Here is a 19,100-nt window from a genome sequence, read left to right as displayed (position 1 = left end):
CATAATAAAAATTCAACCGCACCACGGATTCCCAGACAGTCTCCCACACTGGTACTAGCGAGGCCTTAAGCTGTGTAACTTCTGCGATCTGACGAGAGCAGGCACATTCAGCTTAGAATGGCCATTGACGTTAAATGCTTTAATCCATAGTCCTATTTAATCTATGGTGAAACAAAATCTAAACGACATAATAAAAAGTCAACCGCACCACGGATTCCCAGACAGTCTCCCACACTGGTACTAGCGAGGCCTTAAGCTGTGTAACTTCTGCGATCTGACGAGAGCAGGCACATTCAGCTTAGAATGGCCATTGACATTAAAAGCCTTAATCCATAGTCCTAATTAATCTATTGTGAAACAAAATCTAAACAACATAATAAAAAGTCAACCGCACCACGGATTCCCAGACAGTCTCCCACACTGGTACTAGCGAGGCGTTAAGCTGTGTAACTTCTGCGATCTAACGAGAGCAGGCACAGCCAGCTTAAAATGGCCATTGACGTTAAATGCTTTAATCCATAGTCCTTTTTAATCGATTGTGAAACAAAATCTAAACGACATAATAAAAAGACAACCGCACCACGGATTCCCAGACAGTCTCCCACACTGGTACTAGCGAGGCCTTAAGCTGTGTAACTTCTGCGATCTGACGAGAGCAGGCACATTCAGCTTAGAATGGCCATTGACATTAAAAGCCTTAATCCATAGTCCTATTTAATCTATTGTGAAACAAAATCTAAACAACATAATAAAAAGTCAACCGCACCACGGATTCCCAGACAGTCTCCCACACTGGTACTAGCGAGGCCTTAAGCTGTGTAACTTCTGCGATCTGACGAGAGCAGGGACTTTCAGCTTAGAATGGCCATTGACATTAAATGCTTTAATCGATAGTCCTTTTTAATCGATTGTGAAACAAAATCTAAACGACATAATAAAAAGTCAACCGCACCACGGATTCCCAGACAGTCTCCCACACTGGTACTAGCGAGGCCTTAAGCTGTGTAACTTCTGCGATCTGACGAGAGCAGGGACATGCAGCTTAGAATGGCCATTGACGTTAAATGCTTTAATCCATAGTCCTATTTAATCTATTGTGAAACAAAATCTAAACGACATAATAAAAAGTCAACCGCACCACGGATTCCCAGACAGTCTCCCACACTGGTACTAGCGAGGCGTTAAGCTGTGTAACTTCTGCGATCTAACGAGAGCATGCACATCCAGCTTAGAATGGCCATTGACATTAAATGCTTTAATCCATAGTCCTTTTTAATCGATTGTGAAACAAAATCTAAACGACATAATAAAAAGTCAACCGCACCACGGATTCCCAGACAGTCTCCCACACTGGTACTAGCGAGGCCTTAAGCTGTGTAACTTCTGCGATCTGACGAGAGCAGGCACATTCAGCTTAGAATGGCCATTGACATTAAAAGTCTTAATCCATAGTCCTATTTAATCTATTGTGAAGCAAAATCTAAACAACATAATAAAAAGTCAACCGCACCACGGATTCCCAGACAGTCTCCCACACTGGTACTAGCGAGGCCTTAAGCTGTGTAACTTCTGCGATCTGACGAGAGCAGGGACTTTTAGCTTAGAATGGCCATTGACATTAAATGCTTTAATCCATAGTCCTTTTTAATCGATTGTGAAACAAAATCTAAACGACATAATAAAAATTCAACCGCACCACGGATTCCCAGACAGTCTCCCACACTGGTACTAGCGAGGCCTTAAGCTGTGTAACTTCTGCGATCTGACGAGAGCAGGCACATTCAGCTTAGAATGGCCATTGACGTTAAATGCTTTAATCCATAGTCCTATTTAATCTATTGTGAAACAAAATCTAAACGACATAATAAAAAGTCAATCGCACCACGGATTCCCAGACAGTCTCCCACACTGGTACTAGCGAGGCCTTAAGCTGTGTAACTTCTGCGATCTGACGAGAGCAGGCACATTCAGCTTAGAATGGCCATTGACATTAAAATGCTTTAATCCATAGTCCTTTTTAATCGATTGTGAAACAAAATCTAAACGACATAATAAAAAGTCAACCGCACCACGGATTCCCAGACAGTCTCCCACACTGGTACTAGCGAGGCCTTAAGCTGTGTAACTTCTGCGATCTGACGAGAGCAGGCACATTCAGCTTAGAATGGCCATTGACGTTAAATGCTTTAATCCATAGTCCTATTTAATCTATTGTGAAACAAAATCTAAACGACATAATAAAAAGTCAACCGCACCACGGATTCCCAGACAGTCTCCCACACTGGTACTAGCGAGGCGTTAAGCTGTGTAACTTCTGCGATCTAACGAGAGCAGGCACATCCAGCTTAGAATGGCCATTGACATTAAATGCTTTAATCCATAGTCCTTTTTAATCGATTGTGAAACAAAATCTAAACGACATAATAAAAAGTCAACCGCACCACGGATTCCCAGACAGTCTCCCACACTGGTACTAGCGAGGCCTTAAGCTGTGTGACTTCTGCGATCTGACGAGAGCAGGCACATTCAGCTTAGAATGGCCATTGACATTAAAAGCCTTAATCCATAGTCCTATTTAATCTATTGTGAAACAAAATCTAAACAACATAATAAAAAATCGACCGCACCACGGATTCCCAGACAGTCTCCCACACTGGTACTAGCGAGGCATTAAGCTGCGTATCTTCTGCGATCTAACGAGAGCAGGCACATTCAGCTTAGAATGGCCATTGACATTAAATGCTTTAATCCATAGTCCTTTTTAATCGATTGTGAAACAAAATCTAAACAACATAATAAAAAGTCAACCGCACCACGGATTCCCAGACAGTCTCCCACACGGGTACTAGCGAGGCCTTAAGCTGTGTAACTTCTGCGATCTGACGACAGCAGGCACATTCAGCTTAGAATGGCCATTGACATTAAAAGCCTTAATCCATAGTCCTATTTAATCTATTGTGAAACAAAATCTAAACAACATAATAAAAAGTCAACCGCACCACGGATTCCCAGACAGTCTCCCACACTGGTACTAGCGAGGGCTTAAGCTGTGTAACTTCTGCGATCTGACGAGAGCAGGCACCTTCAGCTTAGAATGGCCACTGACATTAAATGCTTTAATCCAAAGTCCTTTTTAATCGATTGTGAAACAAAATCTAAACGACATAATAAAAATTCAACCGCACCACGGATTCCCAGACAGTCTCCCACACTGGTACTAGGGAGGCCTTAAGCTTTGTAACTTCTGCGTTCTGACAAGAGCAGGCACATTCAGCTTAGAATGGCCATTGACGTTAAATGCTTTAATCCATAGTCCTATTTAATCTATTGTGAAACAAAATCTAAACGACATAATAAAAAGTCAACCGCACCACGGATTCCCAGACAGTCTCCCACACTGGTACTAGCGAGGCCTTAAGCTGTGTAACTTCTGCGATCTGACGAAAGCAGGCACATTCAGCTTAGAATGGCCATTGACATTAAATACTTTAATCCATAGTCCTTTTTAATCGATTGTGAAACAAAATCTAAACGACATAATAAAAAGTCAACCGCACCACGGATTCCCAGACAGTCTCCCACACTGGTACTAGCGAGGACTTAAGCTGTGTAACTTCTGCGATCTGACGAAAGCAGGCACATTCAGCTTAGAATTGCCATTGACATTAAATACTTTAATCCATAGTCCTTTTTAATCGATTGTGAAACAAAATCTAAACGACATAATAAAAAGGCAACCGCACCACGGATTCCCAGACAGCCTCCCACACTGGTACTAGCGAGGCCTTAAGCTGTGTAACTTCTGCGATCTGACGAGAGCAGGCACCTTCAGCTTAGAATGGCCACTGACATTAAATGCTTTAATCCATAGTCCTATTTAATCTATTGTGAAACAAAATCTAAACGACATAATAAAAAGTCAACCGCACCACGGATTCCCAGACAGTCTCCCACACTGGTACTAGCGAGGCCTTAAGCTGTGTAACTTCTGCGATCTGACGAGAGCAGGCACATTCAGCTTAGAATGGCCATTGACATTAAATGCTTTAATCCATAGTCCTTTTTAATCGATTGTGAAACAAAATCTAAACGACATAATAAAAATTCAACCACACCACGGATTCCCAGACAGTCTCCCACACTGGTACTAGCGAGGCCTTAAGCTGTGTTACTTCTGCGATCTGACGAGAGCAGGCACATTCAGCTTAGAATGGCTATTGACGTTAAATGCTTTAATCCATAGTCCTATTTAATCTATTGTGAAACAAAATCTAAACGACATAATAAAAGGTCAACCGCACCACGGATTCCCAAACAGTCTCCCACACTGGTACTAGTGAGGCCTTAAGCTGTGTAACTTCTGCGATCTGACGAGAGCAGGCACATTCAGCTTAGAATGGCCATTGACATTAAATGCTTTAATCCATAGTCCTTTTTAATCGATTGTGAAACAAAATCTAAACAACATAATAAAAAGTCAACTGCACCACTGATTCCCAGACAGTCTCCCACACTGGTACTAGCGAGGCCTTAAGCTGTGTAACTTCTGCGATCTGACGAGAGCAGGCACATTCAGCTTAGAATGGCCATTGACATTAAATGCTTTAATCCATAGTCCTTTTTAATCGATTATGAAACAAAATCTAAACGACATAATAAAAAGTCAACCGCACCACGGATTCCCAGACAGTCTCCCACACTGGTACTAGCGGGGCCTTAAGCTGTGTAACTTCTGCGATCTGACGAGAGCAGGGACATTCATCTTAGAATGGCCATTGACATTAAATGCTATAATCCATAGTCCTTTTTAATCGATTGTGAAACAAAATCTAAACGACATAATAAAAATTCAACCGCACCACGGATTCCCAGACAGTCTCCCACACTGGTACTAGCGAGGCCTTAAGCTGTGTAACTTCTGCGATCTGACGAGAGCAGGCACATTCAGCTTAGAATGGCCATTGACTTTAAATGCTTTAATCCATAGTCCTATTTAATCTATTGTGAAACAAAATCTAAACAACATAATAAAAAATCGACCGCACCACGGATTCCCAGACAGTCTCCCACACTGGTACTAGCGAGGCATTAAGCTGCGTAACTTCTGCGATCTAACGAGAGCAGGCACATTCAGCTTAGAATGGCCATTGACATTAAATGCTTTAATCCATAGTCCTTTTTAATCGATTGTGAAACAAAATCTAAACAACATAATAAAAAGTCAACCGCACCACGGATTCCCAGACAGTCTCCCACACTGGTACTAGCGAGGCCTTAAGCTGTGTAACTTCTGCGATCTGACGACAGCAGGCACATTCAGCTTAGAATGGCCATTGACATTAAAAGCCTTAATCCATAGTCCTATTTAATCTATTGTGAAACAAAATCTAAACAACATAATAAAAAGTCAACCGCACCACGGATTCCCAGACAGTCTCCCACACTGGTACTAGCGAGGGCTTAAGCTGTGTAACTTCTGCGATCTGACGAGAGCAGGCACCTTCAGCTTAGAATGGCCACTGACATTAAATGCTTTAATCCAAAGTCCTTTTTAATCGATTGTGAAACAAAATCTAAACGACATAATAAAAATTCAACCGCACCACGGATTCCCAGACAGTCTCCCACACTGGTACTAGCGAGGCCTTAAGCTTTGTAACTTCTGCGTTCTGACAAGAGCAGGCACATTCAGCTTAGAATGGCCATTGACGTTAAATGCTTTAATCCATAGTCCTATTTAATCTATTGTGAAACAAAATCTAAACGACATAATAAAAAGTCAACCGCACCACGGATTCCCAGACAGTCTCCCACACTGGTACTAGCGAGGACTTAAGCTGTGTAACTTCTGCGATCTGACGAAAGCAGGCACATTCAGCTTAGAATGGCCATTGACATTAAATACTTTAATCCATAGTCCTTTTTAATCGATTGTGAAACAAAATCTAAACGACATAATAAAAAGTCAACCGCACCACGGATTCCCAGACAGTCTCCCACACTGGTACTAGCGAGGACTTAAGCTGTGTAACTTCAGCGATCTGACGAAAGCAGGCACATTCAGCTTAGAATGGCCATTGACATTAAATACTTTAATCCATAGTCCTTTTTAATCGATTGTGAAACAAAATCTAAACGACATAATAAAGAGGCAACCGCACCACGGATTCCCAGACAGCCTCCCACACTGGTACTAGCGAGGCCTTAAGCTGTGTAACTTCTGCGATCTGACGAGAGCAGGCACCTTCAGCTCAGAATGGCCACTGACATTAAATGCTTTAATCCATAGTCCTATTTAATCTATTGTGAAACAAAATCTAAACGACATAATAAAAAGTCAACCGCACCACGGATTCCCAGACAGTCTCCCACACTGGTACTAGCGAGGCCTTAAGCTGTGTAACTTCTGCGATCTGACGAGAGCAGGCACATTCAGCTTAGAACGGCCTTTGACATTAAAAGCCTTAATCCATAGTCCTATTTAATCTATTGTGAAACAAAATCTAAACAACATAATAAAAAGTCAACCGCACCACGGATTCCCAGACAGTCTCCCACACTGGTACTAGCGAGGCCTTAAGCTGTGTAACTTCTGCGATCTGACGAGAGCAGGGACATTCAGCTTAGAATGGCCATTGACATTAAATGCTTTAATCCATAGTCCTTTTTAATCGATTGTGAAACAAAATCTAAACGACATAATAAAAATTCAACCGCACCACGGATTTCCAGACAGTCTCCCACACTGGTACTAGCGAGGCCTTAATCTGTGTAACTTCTGCAATCTGACGAAAGCAGGCACATTCAGCTTAGAATGGCCATTGACATTAAATGCTTTAATCCATAGTCCTTTTTAATCGATTGTGAAACAAAATCTAAACGACATAATAAAAAGTCAACCGCACCACGGATTCCCAGACAGTCTCCCACACTGGTACTAGCGAGGCCTTAAGCTGTGTAACTTCTGCAATCTGACGAGAGCAGGCACATTCAGCTTAGAATGGCCATTGACATTAAATGCTCTAATCCATAGTCCTTTTTAATCGATTGTGAAACAAAATCTAAACGACATAATAAAAATTCAACCGCACCACGGATTCCCAGACAGTCTCCCACAATGGTACTAGCGAGGCCTTAAGCTGTGTAACTTCTGCGATCTGACGAGAGCAGGCACATTCAGCTTAGAATGGCTATTGACGTTAAATGATTTAATCCATAGTCCTATTTAATCTATTGTGAAACAAAATCTAAACGGCATAATAAAAAGTCAACCGCACCACGGATTCCCAGACAGTCTCCCACACTGGTACTAGCGAGGCCTTAAGCTGTGTAACTTCTGCGATCTGACGAGAGCAGGCACATTCAGCTTAGAATGGCCATTGACGTTAAATGCTTTAATCCATAGTCCTATTTAATCTATTGTGAAACAAAATCTAAATGACATAATAAAAAGTCAACCGCACCACGGATTCCCAGACAGTCTCCCACACTGGTACTAGCGAGGCCTTAAGCTGTGTAACTTCTGCGATCTGACGAGAGCAGGCACATTCAGCTTAGAATGGCCATTGACATTAAAAGCCTTAATCCATAGTCCTATTTAATCTATTGTGAAACAAAATCTAAACAACATAATAAAAAGTCAACCATACCACGGATTCCCAGACAGTCTCCCACACTAGTACTAGCGAGGCCTTAAGCTGTGTAACTTCTGCGATCTGACGAGAGCAGGGACATTCAGCTTAGAATGGCCATTGACATTAAATGCTTTAATCCATAGTCCTTTTTAATCGATTGTGAAACAAAATCTAAACAACATAATAAAAACTCAACCGTACCACGGATTCCCAGACAGTCTCCCACACTGGTACTAGCGAGGCCTTAAGCTGTGTAACTTCTGCGATCTGACGAGAGCAGGCACATTCAGCTTAGAATGGCCATTGACGTTAAATGCTTTAATCCATAGTCCTATTTAATCTATTGTGAAACATAATCTAAACGACATAATAAAAAGGCAACCGCACCACGGATTCCCAGACAGTCTCCCACACTAGTACTAGCGAGGCCTTAAGCTGTGTAACTTCTGCGATCTGACGAAAGCAGGCACATTCAGCTTAGAATTGCCATTGACATAAAATACTTTAATCCATAGTCCTTTTTAATCGATTGTGAAACAAAATCTAAACGACATAATATAAAGTGAACTGCACCACTGATTCCCAGACAGTCTCCCACACTGGTACTAGCGAGGCCTTAAGCTGTGTAACTTCTGCGATCTGACGAGAGCAGGCACATTCAGCTTAGAATGGCCATAGACGTTAAATGCTTTAATCCATAGTCCTATTTAATCTATTGTGAAACAAAATCTAAACGACATAATAAAAAGTCAACCGCACCACGGATTCCCAGACAGTCTCCCACACTGGTACTAGCGAGGCCTTAAGCTGTGTAACTTCTGCGATCTGACGAGAGCAGGCACATTCAGCTTAGAATGGCCATTGACGTTAAATGATTTAATCCATAGTCCTATTTAATCTATTGTGAAACAAAATCGAAACGACATAATAAAAAGTCAACCGCACCACGGATTCCCAGACAGTCTCCCACACTGGTACTAGCGAGGCTTTAAGCTGTGTAACTTCTGCGATCTGACGAGAGCAGGCACATTCAGCTTAGAATGGCCATTGACATTAAAAGCTTTAATCCATAGTCCTTTTTAATCGATTGTGAAACAAAATCTAAACGACATAATAAAAATTCAACCGCACCACGGATTCCCAGACAGTCTCCCACACTGGTACTAGCGAGGCCTTAAGCTGTGTAACTTCTGCGATCTGACGAGAGCAGGCACATTCAGCTTAGAATGGCCATTGACATTAAATGCTTTAATCCATAGTCCTTTTTAATCGATTGTGAAACAAAATCTAAACGACATAATAAAAAGTCAACCGCACCACGGATTCCCAGACAGTCTCCCACACTGGTACTAGCGAGGCCTTAAGCTGTGTAACTTCTGCGATCTGACGAGAGCAGGCACATTCAGCTTAGAATGGCCATTGACATTAAAAGCCTTAATCCATAGTCCTATTTAATCTATTGTGAAACAAAATCTAAACAACATAATAAAAAGTCAACCGCACCACGGATTCCCAGACAGTCTCCAACACTGGTACTAGCGAGGCCTTAAGCTGTGTAACTTCTGCGATCTGACGAGAGCAGGGACATTCAGCTTAGAACGGCCATTGACATTAAATGCTTTAATCCATAGTCCTTTTTAATCGATTGTGAAACAAAATCTAAACGACATAATAAAAATTCAACTGCACCACGGATTCCCAGGCAGTCTCCCACACTGGTACTAGCGAGGCCTTAAGCTGTGTAACTTCTGCGTTCTGACGAGAGCAGGCACATTCAGCTTAGAATGGCCATTGACGTTAAATGCTGTAATCCATAGTCCTATTTAATCTATTGTGAAACAAAATCTAAACGACATAATAAAAAGTCAACTTCACCACGTATTCCCAGACAGTCTCCCACACTGGTACTAGCGAGGCCTTAAGCTGTGTAACTTCTGCGTTCTGACGAGAGCAGGGACATTCATCTTAGAATGGCCATTGACGTTAAATGCTTTAATCCATAGTCCTTTTTAATCGATTGTGAAACAAAATCTAAACGACATAATAAAAATTCAACCGCACCACGGATTCCCAGACAGTCTCCCACACTGGTACCAGCGAGGCCTTAAGCTGTGTAACTTCAGCGATCTGACGAGCGCAGGCACATTCAGCTTAGAATGGCCATTGACGTTAAATGCTTTAATCCATAGTCCTATTTAATCTATTGTGAAACAAAATCTAAACGACATAATAAAAAGTCAACCGCACCACGGATTCCCAGACAGTCTCCCACACTGGTACTATCGAGGCCTTAAGCTGTGTAACTTCTGCGATCTGACGAGAGCAGGCACATCCAGCTTAGAACGGCCATTGACATTAAATGCTTTAATCCATAGTCATTTTTAATCTATTGTGAAACAAAATCTAAACGACATAATAAAAAGTCAACCGCACCACGGATTCCCAGACAGTCTCCCACACTGGTACTAGCGAGGCCTTAAGCTGTGTAACTTCTGCGATCTGACAAAAGCAGGCACATTCAGCTTAGAATGGCCATTGACATTAAACACTTTAATTAGAGATGAGCGAACTTATCAAAAGTTCGGTTCGGCTAGTTCGCCGAATTTCACAAAAAAGTTCGGTTCGGACCGAACTAGTTCTGACCGAACCTGTCACTTACGTGCGCCGAGCATGCTACTGTCCAGGGTGCTGATAGAGTTAATGGGCTGCACTAACTCTTTCAGCAACCTTCACAGTACATGCTCGGCGCGCGGAAAACACTAAATGTAATAAAAAAATAATAATAATACGTTCATACTTACTTTCCTCCTGTCCGGCCTCCAGCGATGACGTTTCATCCCTTTCGCCGCTGCAGCCAATCACAGGCTGTAGTGGCGGTCACGCACGTCAGGATGACGCTTCATCCCACGTGACCGCCTCTGCAGCCAATCACAGGCTGCAGCGGCGACATGAATGAAACGTCATCGCTGGAGGCCGGACAGGAGGAAAGTAAGTATGAACGTATTATTATTATTTTTTGGCATGTATGTATGTTGGCATGTATGTATGTATGTATGTTGGCATGTATGTATGTTGTCATGTATGTATGTATGTATGTATATCTGTGCATGTATGTTGGCATGTATGTATATATGTGCATGTTTGTATGTATATTTGCATGTATATATTTGCATGTATGTATGTATGTATGTTTGCATGTATGTATTTTTGCATGTATGTTGTCATGTATGTATGTATGTATGTTGTCATGTATGTATATATGTGCATGTGTGTATGTATATTTGTATGTATGTATGTATGTTTGCATGTATGTGTGTTTGCATGAATGTATGTTTGCATGTATGTATGCATGTTTGTATGTATATTTGCATGTGTGTATATATATATATGTATGTATGTTGTCATCTATGCATGTATGTTGTCATGTATGTATATATGTGCATGTATGTTGGCATGTATGTATATATGTGCATGTGTGTATGTATGTATATTTGCATGTATGTATGTTGTCATGTATGTATGTATATATGTGCATGTATGTTTGCATGTATGTTGGCATGTATGTATACATGTGCATGTTTGTATGTATATTTGCATGTATATATGTTTGCATGTGTGTATGTATGTTTGCATGTATGTATGTTTGCATGTATGTATGTTGTCATGTATGTTTGTATGTATGTTGTCATGTATGTATGTATATATGTGCATGTATGTATGTTTGCATGTTTTTATTTTTGCATGTATGTTTGCATGTATGTTTATATATATGTGCATGTATGTAATTATGTTTGCATGTATTTATGTTTGCATGTATATTTGTGCATGCTTGTATATATGTATGTATGTATCTTTGCATGTTTGTTTGTATGTATGTTTTCATGTGTGTGTGTATGCATGTATGTATGATAGTTTGCATGTATATATGTGTGTATGTTTGCATGTATGTTTATATATATATGTGCATGTATTTATGTTTGCATGTATATTTGTGCATGCTTGTATATATGTATGTATGTATCTTTGCATGTTTGTATGTATGTATGTTTTCATGTGTGTGTATGCATGTATGTATGATAGTTTGCATGTATATGTGTGTATGTTTGCATGTATGTATATTTGCATGTATATATGTGCATGCTTGTATGTATGTTTGTATATATGTATGTATGTCCATGTATGATACTGTCTGCTGGCGCCCTGTATCTAAGTCAACTTCACGGCAGGCTTCTATACATGGTATAACAGTCAGTATCACACATTAAACTGAATCTAAGCCTACGACATGTTTTATTTCATTTTTTTTTTTTTTTTACAGGTTTGGTGTTTGGACTACGTCGGTTTCGAGGACTACTTAGATGACGTTTTTTTTTTCTACAATAAAATGGTTAATGAGGGTTGTGTTGGGGGTGCTTTATTTCAATAAAATATTTTATCTATATCTTTGTCTTTGTCTTTTCAAATTTTATTATTACCACTTTAGTAATGGCCGCTGTCTGAGTGACAACATCCATTACTAAGGCGAGGCTTAGTGTTAGCCGGTGCAGAGGCTAACACTAACCACCATTATTACCCCGGTACCCACCACCACCAGGGGTGCCGGGAAGAGCCAGGTACGATCCAGTACCCGACCATCTGTTGTGATGGTCGGGCTCTGGGGCGGCCGCAGGCTGGTATTATGAGGCTGGGAAGGGCCAAAAACAGTGGACCTTCCCACCCTTGTAATGCTAGGCTGCTGCTGCTGTGTTGTATCTGGCTGGTTATAAAAGTGGGGGGGACCCCACGTCATTTTTTTAAATTATTTATTTATTTACATTTTTTTTTAAAAAAAGACATGGGGTTCCACCCAATTTATCATAACCAGCCACATACAACACAGTGTTATTAGCCTGGGAATGGACAAAACCAGTGGCCCTTCCCACCCATGTAATGCCAGACTGCTGCGGCCTTGTATATGGCTGGTTATTAAAAATGTGGGGGACCCGTCTATTGCTAAATTTGTTAAATTCAAAAAAAAAAACGACGTGGGGGTCCCCCCCATTTTTATAACCAGCCCGATACAACACAGCAGCAGCAGCCTAGCATTACAAGGGTGGGAAGGTCCACTGATTTTGGCCCTTCCCAGCCTCATAATACCAGCCTACGGCCGCCCCAGTACCCGACCATCACAACAGATGGTCGGGTACTGGATCGTACCAAGCTCTTCCCGGCACCCCTGGTGGTGGTGGGTACTGGGGTAATAATGGGTGGTTAGTGCTAGCCTCTGCACCGGCTAACACTAAGCCCCGCCTTAATAATGGACGCTGTCAATCAGCCAACTGCCATTATCTAGGCACTAATAAAGTTTGAAAAAAAAACACAAAGACAATTCTTTTTTATTGAAATAAGAAATCCCCAACAAAACCCTCGTTAACCATTTTATTAAAATTTGAAAAAACGCAGATCTACGCAGTAGTCCAACGAATCGAAGACGTAGTCCAATCGGTACATCAAAATCTGCAACAACATAAAAAACAGTTATCAATGTGAACAATACCAATACTTCTACTCACCTACACACATATATACACGCACACACAAACAAACAACCATACACAGACACACACATATATACACAAACACAACAAGATATACACACACACACATAAACAGACAAACACACATATACACGAACTCACACATATACAAACAAAAACACACATATCCAAACACACACACACACAGTTATACACACATACACGAACACATATACACAAACACATATACAAACAAAAACACACATACCCAAACACACATATACACAAACACATATACACAAACACACCCATATATACACACAAACACACACCCATATACACACATATACAAAAACACACACAAACATCTACACACAAACATATACACAAATACACCCATATATACACAAACATATACACAAAACACATATACACAAACACACCCATATATACACACACATATACACAAACACACATATAAAAACAAAAACAGACAAAGTCACATACCCAAACACACATATATACACAAACACACACATACACAAACACGGTTTCTTTTAAATGCTGCTGGGGAACCCGCTCGATCCACTATATAAGGCTGCGCTACAGTGCAGCATTTAAAAGAAACAGGATCCTGACCTGTCCATAGAGTTTAAGGCAGCACAGAGTATTTCAGGAGATGAGCGTGCAGATTCAGTGCTGCTGCGAACTCTGCTCTTACCATTACGTAGCTCTCAGTCTGTTACCTCTCTTCCACTCCTGTCCTCCAGAACACCTTCACATGATTGGCAAGTCACCACGTAATGGTAAGAGCAGAGTTCACAGCAGCACAGAGTATTTCAGGAGATGAGCGTGCGGATCTTGTGCGGGGTGGTGACTTGCCAATCATGTGAAGGTGTTATTGAGGACAGGAGTGGAGGAGAGGTAACAGACTGAGCTATGTAATGGTAAGAGCAGAGTTCACAGCAGCACTGAATCTGCACGCTCCTCTCCTGAAATACTCTGTGCTGCTGTGAACTCTGTTCTTACCATTACGTAGCTCAGTCTGTTACATCTCCTCCACTCCTGTCCTCTATAACATGTTCACATGATTGGCAAGTCACCACCACGCACAAGATCCGCACGCTCATCTCCTGAAATACTCTGTGCTGCTGTGAACTCTGCTCTTACCATTACGTGGTGACTTGCCAATCATGTGAAGGTGTTCTTGAGGACAGGAGTGGAGGAGAGATAACAGACTGAGAGCTACGTAATGGTAAGAGCAGAGTTCACAGCAGCACTGAATCTGCACGCTCATCTCCTGAAATACTCTGTGCTGCCTTAAATTCTGTGGACAGGTCAGGATCCTGTTTCTTTTAAATGCTGCACTGTAGCGTAGCCTTATATAGTGGATCGAGCGGGTTCCCTAGCAGCATTTAAAAGAAACAGGATCCTGACCTGTCCACAGAGTTTAAGGCAGCACAGATTATTTCAGGAGATGAGCACGGGCAGCCGTTCGTTTTTCCGAGCCGTGCTCCCATCATGCACACGACCGTAAAAATACCCGTTATTGCGGGTCGTAATTACGACCCGCAATAACGGGCTCATAGACTTCTGTTACCCACGGGTACCTTTCCGTATTCTCACGGGAAGGTGCCCGTGCCGTTAAAAAAATAGAACATGTTCTATTTTTCGGGCCGTGCTGCTATAATTATAATGACAGCACGGTTCGCAAAAGCGGCCGGCTGCCCGTGGCCGGCCGGCCGTGCTCGTAGTTACGAGTCGTAATTACGAGCACGGCCCGTAAAATAAAAAAATAGAACATGTTCTATCTTTTTAACGGCACGGGCACCTTCCCGTGAGAAAACGGGAAGGTACCCGTGGCTAACAGAAGTCTATGGGCCCGCTATTTCGGGTCGTAATTACGACCCGTGATAACGGGTGTTTTTATGGTCGTGTGCATGAGGCCCCGTAATGACGGGTGGCTACATGTGTGCACCCGTCATTACGGCAGCGTTGCTAGGCGACGTCAGTAAGGGTATGTGCACACACACTAATTACGTCCGTAATTGACGGACGTATTTCGGCCGCAAGTACCGGACCGAACACAGTGCAGGGAGCCGGGCTCCTAGCATCATAGTTATGTACGATGCTAGGAGTCCCTGCCTCGCTGCAGGACAACTGTCCCGTACTGAAAACATGATTACAGTACGGGACAGTTGTCCTGCAGCGAGGCAGGGACTCCTAGCATCGTACATAACTATGATGCTAGGAGCCCGGCTCCCTGCACTGTGTTCGGTCCGGTACTTGCGGCCGAAATACGTCCGTCATTTACGGACGTAATTAGTGTGTGTGCACATACCCTAAATAGTCACTGTCCAGGGTGTTGAAAGAGTTAACTGATCGGCAGTAACTGTTTCAGTACCCTGGACAGTGACTACCGATCACAGTACCTGTAAAAAAAAAAGACGTTCATACTTACCGAGAACTTTCTGCTTCCTCCAGTCCGGTCTCCTGGCCGTTGCCTTGGTGACGCGTCCCTCTCGACATCCGGCCCGACATTCCTTGATGACGATGCAGCCCATGTGAGCGCTGCAGCCAATCACAGGCTGCCGCGGCCTCTGCAGCCAATCACAGGCTGCAGAGGCCTCTGCAGCCAATCACAGGCTGCCGCGTCAGAAAAGGTCGGACTGGAGGAAGAAGAGGGACTCGTCACTAAGACAACGACCGGGTACGTATGAAATGCTTTTTATTTTATTTTTAATCAGCAGCCTCTTTTCTCTATCAGTGATTGATAGAGATAAGTGGCTGCCGATTTGTATAATGTTTTTGACCGGGTTCGGTCAAAACGGGTTCGGCCGAACCCGGTGAAGTTCGGATTCGCTGCGAACCGAACTTTACCGGAAGTTCGGACCGAAACCGGGTTCGGTTGTCCCGGTTCGCTCATCTCTAACTTTAATCCATAGTCCTTTTTAATCGATTGTGAAACAAAATCTAAACGACATAATAAAAAGTGAACCACACCACTGATTCCCAGACAGTCTCCCACACTGGTACTAGCGAGGCCTTAAGCTGTGTAACTTCTGCGATCTGACGAGAGCAGGCACATTCAGCTTAGAATGGCCATTGACGTTAAATGCTTTAATCCATAGTCCTATTTAATCTATTGTGAAACAAAATCTAAACGACATAATAAAAAGTCAACCGCACCACGGATTCCCAGACAGTCTCCCACACTGGTACTAGCGAGGCGTTAAGCTGTGTAACTCCTGCGATCTAACGAGAGCAGGCACATCCAGCTTAGAATGGCCATTGACATTAAATGCTTTAATCCATAGTCCTTTTTAATCGATTGTGAAACAAAATCTAAACGACATAATAAAAAGACAACCGCACCACGGATTCCCAGACAGTCTCCCACACTGGTACTAGCGAGGCCTTAAGCTGTGTAACTTCTGCGATCTGACGAGAGGAGGCACATTCAGCTTAGAATGGCCTTTGACATTAAAAGACTTAATCCATAGTCCTATTTAATCTATTGTGAAACAAAATCTAAACAACATAATAAAAAGTCAACCGCACCACAGATTCCCAGACAGTCTCCCACACTGGTACTAGCGAGGCCTTAAGCTGTGTAACTTCTGCGATCTGACGAGAGCAGGGACATTCAGCTTAGAATGGCCATTGACATTAAATGCTTTAATCCATAGTCCTTTTTAATCGATTGTGAAACAAAATCTAAACGACATAATAAAAAGTCAACCGCACCACGGATTCCCAGACAGTCTCCCACACTGGTACTAGCGAGGCCTTAAGCTGTGTAACTTCTGCGATCTGACGAGAGCAGGCACATTCAGCTTAGAATGGCCATTGACATTAAATGCTTTAATCCATAGTCCTTTTTAATCGATTGTGAAACAAAATCTAAACGACATAATAATAAGTCAGTAGCACCACGGATTCCCAGACAGTCTCCCACACTGGTACTAGCGAGGCATTAAGCTGTGTAACTTCTGCGATCTGACGAGAGCAGGGACATTCAGCTTAGAATGGCCATTGACATTAAATGCTGTAATCCATAGTCCTTTTTAATCGATTGTGAAACAAAATCTAAACGACATAATAAAAATTCAACCGCACCACAGATTCCCAGACAGTCTCCCACACTGGTACTAGCGAGGCCTTAAGCTGTGTAACTTCTGCGATCTGACGAGAGCAGGGACATTCAGCTTAGAATGGCCATTGACGTTAAATGATTTAATCCATAGTCCTATTTAATCTATTGTGAAACAAAATCTAAACGACATAATAAAAAGTCAACCGCACCACGGATTCCCAGACAGTCTCCCACACTGGTACTAGCGAGGCGTTAAGCTGCGTAACTTCTGCGATCTAACGAGAGCAGGCACATTCAGCTTAGAATGGCCATTGACATTAAATGCTTTAATCCATAGTCCTTTTTAATCGATTGTGAAACAAAATCTAAACGACATAATAAAAAGTCAACCGCACCACGGATTCCCAGACAGTCTCCCACACCGGTACTAGCGAGGCCTTAAGCTGTGTAACTTCTGCGATCTGACGAGAGCAGGCACATTCAGCATAGAATGGCCATTGACGTTAAATGCTTTAATCCATAGTCCTATTTAATCTATTGTGAAACAAAATCTAAACGACATAATAAAAAGTCAACCGCACCACGGATTCCCAGACAGTCTCCCACACTGGTACTAGCGAGGCGTTAAGCTGTGTAATTTCTGCGATCTAACGAGAGCAGGCACATTCAGCTTAGAATGGCCATTGACTTTAAATGCTTTAATCCATAGTCCTTTTTAATCGATTGTGAAACAAAATCTAAACGACATAATAAAAAGTCAACCGCACCACGGATTCCCAGACAGTCTCCCACACTGGTACTAGCGAGGCCTTAAGTTGTGTAACTTCTGCGATCTGACGAGAGCAGGCACATTCAGCTTAGAATGGCCATTGACATTAAAAGCCTTAATCCATAGTCCTATTTAATCTATTGTGAAACAAAATCTAAACAACATAATAAAAAGTCAACCGCACCACGGATTCCCAGACAGTCTCCCACACTGGTACTAGCGAGGCCTTAAGCTGTGTAACTTCTGCGATCTGACGAGAGCAGGGACATTCAGCTTAGAATGGCCATAGACATTAAATGCTTTAATCCATAGTCCTTTTTAATCGATTGTGAAACAAAATCTAAACGACATAATAAAAATTCAACCGCACCACGGATTCCCAGACAGTCTCCCACACTGGTACTAGCGAGGCCTTAAGCTGTGTAATTTCTGCGTTCTGACGAGAGCAGGCACATTCAGCTTAGAATGGCCATTGACGTTAAATGCTTTAATCCATAGTCCTATTTAATCTATTGTGAAACAAAATCTAAACGACATAATAAAAAGGCAACCGCACCAAGGATTCCCAGACAGTCTGCCACACTGGTACTAGCGAGGCCTTAAGCTGTGTAACTTCTGCGATCTGACGAGAGCAGGGACATTCAGCTTAGAATGGCCATTGACATTAAATGCTTTAATCCATAGTCCTTTTTAATCGATTGTGAAACAAAATCTAAACGACATAATAAAAATTCAACCGCACCACGGATTCCCAGACAGTCTCCCACACTGGTACTAGCGAGGCCTTAAGCTGTGTAACTTCTGCGATCTGACGAGAGCAGGCACATTCAGCTTAGAATGGCCATTGACATTAAATGCTTTAATCCATAGTCCTTTTTAATCGATTGTGAAACAAAATCTAAACGACATAATAAAAAGTCAACCGCACCACGGATTCCCAGACAGTCTCCCACACTGGTACTAGCGAGGCCTTAAGCTGTGTAACTTCTGCGATCTGACGAGAGCAGGCACATTCAGCTTAGAATGGCCATTGACATTAAAAGCCTTAATCCATAGTCCTATTTAATCTATTGTGAAACAAAATC

The 19,100-nt window shown here is 42.3% G+C and overlaps 64 pseudogenes; all 64 read right to left on the bottom strand.

The window, feature by feature from the left end:
• Positions 1-10: 10 nt before the first annotated feature.
• On the bottom strand, positions 11-129 carry LOC142669102 (5S ribosomal RNA; annotated as a pseudogene).
• Positions 130-196: 67 nt separating this feature from the next.
• Positions 197-315, bottom strand: LOC142669642 (5S ribosomal RNA; annotated as a pseudogene).
• A 67-nt stretch (positions 316-382) lies between these two features.
• On the bottom strand, positions 383-501 carry LOC142669988 (5S ribosomal RNA; annotated as a pseudogene).
• Positions 502-568: 67 nt separating this feature from the next.
• Positions 569-687, bottom strand: LOC142670577 (5S ribosomal RNA; annotated as a pseudogene).
• A 67-nt stretch (positions 688-754) lies between these two features.
• LOC142670367 (5S ribosomal RNA) lies at positions 755-873 on the bottom strand (annotated as a pseudogene).
• A 67-nt stretch (positions 874-940) lies between these two features.
• On the bottom strand, positions 941-1,059 carry LOC142670647 (5S ribosomal RNA; annotated as a pseudogene).
• Positions 1,060-1,312: 253 nt separating this feature from the next.
• On the bottom strand, positions 1,313-1,431 carry LOC142669630 (5S ribosomal RNA; annotated as a pseudogene).
• A 67-nt stretch (positions 1,432-1,498) lies between these two features.
• LOC142669218 (5S ribosomal RNA) lies at positions 1,499-1,617 on the bottom strand (annotated as a pseudogene).
• A 67-nt stretch (positions 1,618-1,684) lies between these two features.
• Positions 1,685-1,803, bottom strand: LOC142669101 (5S ribosomal RNA; annotated as a pseudogene).
• A 67-nt stretch (positions 1,804-1,870) lies between these two features.
• LOC142670352 (5S ribosomal RNA) lies at positions 1,871-1,989 on the bottom strand (annotated as a pseudogene).
• A 68-nt stretch (positions 1,990-2,057) lies between these two features.
• Positions 2,058-2,176, bottom strand: LOC142669617 (5S ribosomal RNA; annotated as a pseudogene).
• Positions 2,177-2,243: 67 nt separating this feature from the next.
• On the bottom strand, positions 2,244-2,362 carry LOC142669794 (5S ribosomal RNA; annotated as a pseudogene).
• A 67-nt stretch (positions 2,363-2,429) lies between these two features.
• LOC142670614 (5S ribosomal RNA) lies at positions 2,430-2,548 on the bottom strand (annotated as a pseudogene).
• A 253-nt stretch (positions 2,549-2,801) lies between these two features.
• LOC142670050 (5S ribosomal RNA) lies at positions 2,802-2,920 on the bottom strand (annotated as a pseudogene).
• A 67-nt stretch (positions 2,921-2,987) lies between these two features.
• On the bottom strand, positions 2,988-3,106 carry LOC142669906 (5S ribosomal RNA; annotated as a pseudogene).
• Positions 3,107-3,359: 253 nt separating this feature from the next.
• On the bottom strand, positions 3,360-3,478 carry LOC142670667 (5S ribosomal RNA; annotated as a pseudogene).
• Positions 3,479-3,545: 67 nt separating this feature from the next.
• On the bottom strand, positions 3,546-3,664 carry LOC142670048 (5S ribosomal RNA; annotated as a pseudogene).
• Positions 3,665-3,731: 67 nt separating this feature from the next.
• LOC142669973 (5S ribosomal RNA) lies at positions 3,732-3,850 on the bottom strand (annotated as a pseudogene).
• Positions 3,851-3,917: 67 nt separating this feature from the next.
• On the bottom strand, positions 3,918-4,036 carry LOC142669605 (5S ribosomal RNA; annotated as a pseudogene).
• Positions 4,037-4,103: 67 nt separating this feature from the next.
• On the bottom strand, positions 4,104-4,222 carry LOC142670004 (5S ribosomal RNA; annotated as a pseudogene).
• Positions 4,223-4,289: 67 nt separating this feature from the next.
• Positions 4,290-4,408, bottom strand: LOC142670408 (5S ribosomal RNA; annotated as a pseudogene).
• Positions 4,409-4,475: 67 nt separating this feature from the next.
• On the bottom strand, positions 4,476-4,594 carry LOC142670685 (5S ribosomal RNA; annotated as a pseudogene).
• Positions 4,595-4,661: 67 nt separating this feature from the next.
• LOC142669499 (5S ribosomal RNA) lies at positions 4,662-4,780 on the bottom strand (annotated as a pseudogene).
• Positions 4,781-4,847: 67 nt separating this feature from the next.
• Positions 4,848-4,966, bottom strand: LOC142669099 (5S ribosomal RNA; annotated as a pseudogene).
• Positions 4,967-5,033: 67 nt separating this feature from the next.
• On the bottom strand, positions 5,034-5,152 carry LOC142670132 (5S ribosomal RNA; annotated as a pseudogene).
• A 67-nt stretch (positions 5,153-5,219) lies between these two features.
• On the bottom strand, positions 5,220-5,338 carry LOC142669811 (5S ribosomal RNA; annotated as a pseudogene).
• Positions 5,339-5,405: 67 nt separating this feature from the next.
• Positions 5,406-5,524, bottom strand: LOC142669905 (5S ribosomal RNA; annotated as a pseudogene).
• Positions 5,525-5,591: 67 nt separating this feature from the next.
• LOC142670199 (5S ribosomal RNA) lies at positions 5,592-5,710 on the bottom strand (annotated as a pseudogene).
• A 67-nt stretch (positions 5,711-5,777) lies between these two features.
• Positions 5,778-5,896, bottom strand: LOC142669679 (5S ribosomal RNA; annotated as a pseudogene).
• A 67-nt stretch (positions 5,897-5,963) lies between these two features.
• LOC142670127 (5S ribosomal RNA) lies at positions 5,964-6,082 on the bottom strand (annotated as a pseudogene).
• A 67-nt stretch (positions 6,083-6,149) lies between these two features.
• On the bottom strand, positions 6,150-6,268 carry LOC142670008 (5S ribosomal RNA; annotated as a pseudogene).
• Positions 6,269-6,335: 67 nt separating this feature from the next.
• LOC142669718 (5S ribosomal RNA) lies at positions 6,336-6,454 on the bottom strand (annotated as a pseudogene).
• Positions 6,455-6,521: 67 nt separating this feature from the next.
• On the bottom strand, positions 6,522-6,640 carry LOC142670427 (5S ribosomal RNA; annotated as a pseudogene).
• A 253-nt stretch (positions 6,641-6,893) lies between these two features.
• On the bottom strand, positions 6,894-7,012 carry LOC142669078 (5S ribosomal RNA; annotated as a pseudogene).
• Positions 7,013-7,079: 67 nt separating this feature from the next.
• LOC142669360 (5S ribosomal RNA) lies at positions 7,080-7,198 on the bottom strand (annotated as a pseudogene).
• A 67-nt stretch (positions 7,199-7,265) lies between these two features.
• Positions 7,266-7,384, bottom strand: LOC142669591 (5S ribosomal RNA; annotated as a pseudogene).
• A 67-nt stretch (positions 7,385-7,451) lies between these two features.
• LOC142669579 (5S ribosomal RNA) lies at positions 7,452-7,570 on the bottom strand (annotated as a pseudogene).
• A 67-nt stretch (positions 7,571-7,637) lies between these two features.
• LOC142669485 (5S ribosomal RNA) lies at positions 7,638-7,756 on the bottom strand (annotated as a pseudogene).
• Positions 7,757-7,823: 67 nt separating this feature from the next.
• Positions 7,824-7,942, bottom strand: LOC142669665 (5S ribosomal RNA; annotated as a pseudogene).
• Positions 7,943-8,009: 67 nt separating this feature from the next.
• LOC142669725 (5S ribosomal RNA) lies at positions 8,010-8,128 on the bottom strand (annotated as a pseudogene).
• A 67-nt stretch (positions 8,129-8,195) lies between these two features.
• On the bottom strand, positions 8,196-8,314 carry LOC142670105 (5S ribosomal RNA; annotated as a pseudogene).
• Positions 8,315-8,381: 67 nt separating this feature from the next.
• On the bottom strand, positions 8,382-8,500 carry LOC142669567 (5S ribosomal RNA; annotated as a pseudogene).
• Positions 8,501-8,567: 67 nt separating this feature from the next.
• LOC142669368 (5S ribosomal RNA) lies at positions 8,568-8,686 on the bottom strand (annotated as a pseudogene).
• A 67-nt stretch (positions 8,687-8,753) lies between these two features.
• LOC142669098 (5S ribosomal RNA) lies at positions 8,754-8,872 on the bottom strand (annotated as a pseudogene).
• A 67-nt stretch (positions 8,873-8,939) lies between these two features.
• LOC142669555 (5S ribosomal RNA) lies at positions 8,940-9,058 on the bottom strand (annotated as a pseudogene).
• A 67-nt stretch (positions 9,059-9,125) lies between these two features.
• LOC142669641 (5S ribosomal RNA) lies at positions 9,126-9,244 on the bottom strand (annotated as a pseudogene).
• A 67-nt stretch (positions 9,245-9,311) lies between these two features.
• Positions 9,312-9,430, bottom strand: LOC142670499 (5S ribosomal RNA; annotated as a pseudogene).
• A 67-nt stretch (positions 9,431-9,497) lies between these two features.
• LOC142669827 (5S ribosomal RNA) lies at positions 9,498-9,616 on the bottom strand (annotated as a pseudogene).
• A 253-nt stretch (positions 9,617-9,869) lies between these two features.
• Positions 9,870-9,988, bottom strand: LOC142670636 (5S ribosomal RNA; annotated as a pseudogene).
• Positions 9,989-10,055: 67 nt separating this feature from the next.
• Positions 10,056-10,174, bottom strand: LOC142669709 (5S ribosomal RNA; annotated as a pseudogene).
• Positions 10,175-16,141: 5,967 nt separating this feature from the next.
• Positions 16,142-16,260, bottom strand: LOC142670077 (5S ribosomal RNA; annotated as a pseudogene).
• A 67-nt stretch (positions 16,261-16,327) lies between these two features.
• Positions 16,328-16,446, bottom strand: LOC142670167 (5S ribosomal RNA; annotated as a pseudogene).
• A 253-nt stretch (positions 16,447-16,699) lies between these two features.
• Positions 16,700-16,818, bottom strand: LOC142670679 (5S ribosomal RNA; annotated as a pseudogene).
• A 67-nt stretch (positions 16,819-16,885) lies between these two features.
• On the bottom strand, positions 16,886-17,004 carry LOC142669543 (5S ribosomal RNA; annotated as a pseudogene).
• Positions 17,005-17,071: 67 nt separating this feature from the next.
• On the bottom strand, positions 17,072-17,190 carry LOC142669713 (5S ribosomal RNA; annotated as a pseudogene).
• Positions 17,191-17,257: 67 nt separating this feature from the next.
• Positions 17,258-17,376, bottom strand: LOC142669637 (5S ribosomal RNA; annotated as a pseudogene).
• Positions 17,377-17,443: 67 nt separating this feature from the next.
• On the bottom strand, positions 17,444-17,562 carry LOC142669510 (5S ribosomal RNA; annotated as a pseudogene).
• Positions 17,563-17,629: 67 nt separating this feature from the next.
• On the bottom strand, positions 17,630-17,748 carry LOC142669070 (5S ribosomal RNA; annotated as a pseudogene).
• A 67-nt stretch (positions 17,749-17,815) lies between these two features.
• On the bottom strand, positions 17,816-17,934 carry LOC142669733 (5S ribosomal RNA; annotated as a pseudogene).
• A 67-nt stretch (positions 17,935-18,001) lies between these two features.
• On the bottom strand, positions 18,002-18,120 carry LOC142669152 (5S ribosomal RNA; annotated as a pseudogene).
• Positions 18,121-18,187: 67 nt separating this feature from the next.
• Positions 18,188-18,306, bottom strand: LOC142669054 (5S ribosomal RNA; annotated as a pseudogene).
• A 67-nt stretch (positions 18,307-18,373) lies between these two features.
• Positions 18,374-18,492, bottom strand: LOC142670562 (5S ribosomal RNA; annotated as a pseudogene).
• A 253-nt stretch (positions 18,493-18,745) lies between these two features.
• On the bottom strand, positions 18,746-18,864 carry LOC142669097 (5S ribosomal RNA; annotated as a pseudogene).
• Positions 18,865-18,931: 67 nt separating this feature from the next.
• On the bottom strand, positions 18,932-19,050 carry LOC142669531 (5S ribosomal RNA; annotated as a pseudogene).
• Positions 19,051-19,100: the final 50 nt, after the last annotated feature.

Source organism: Rhinoderma darwinii, assembly GCF_050947455.1.
Source record: "Rhinoderma darwinii isolate aRhiDar2 chromosome 1 unlocalized genomic scaffold, aRhiDar2.hap1 SUPER_1_unloc_15, whole genome shotgun sequence".
Classification (NCBI taxonomy): Eukaryota; Metazoa; Chordata; class Amphibia; order Anura; family Rhinodermatidae; genus Rhinoderma; species Rhinoderma darwinii.
The sequence above is the reverse complement of the archived record's forward strand: the minus strand, read 5'-3'. Positions and strand labels throughout refer to the sequence as shown.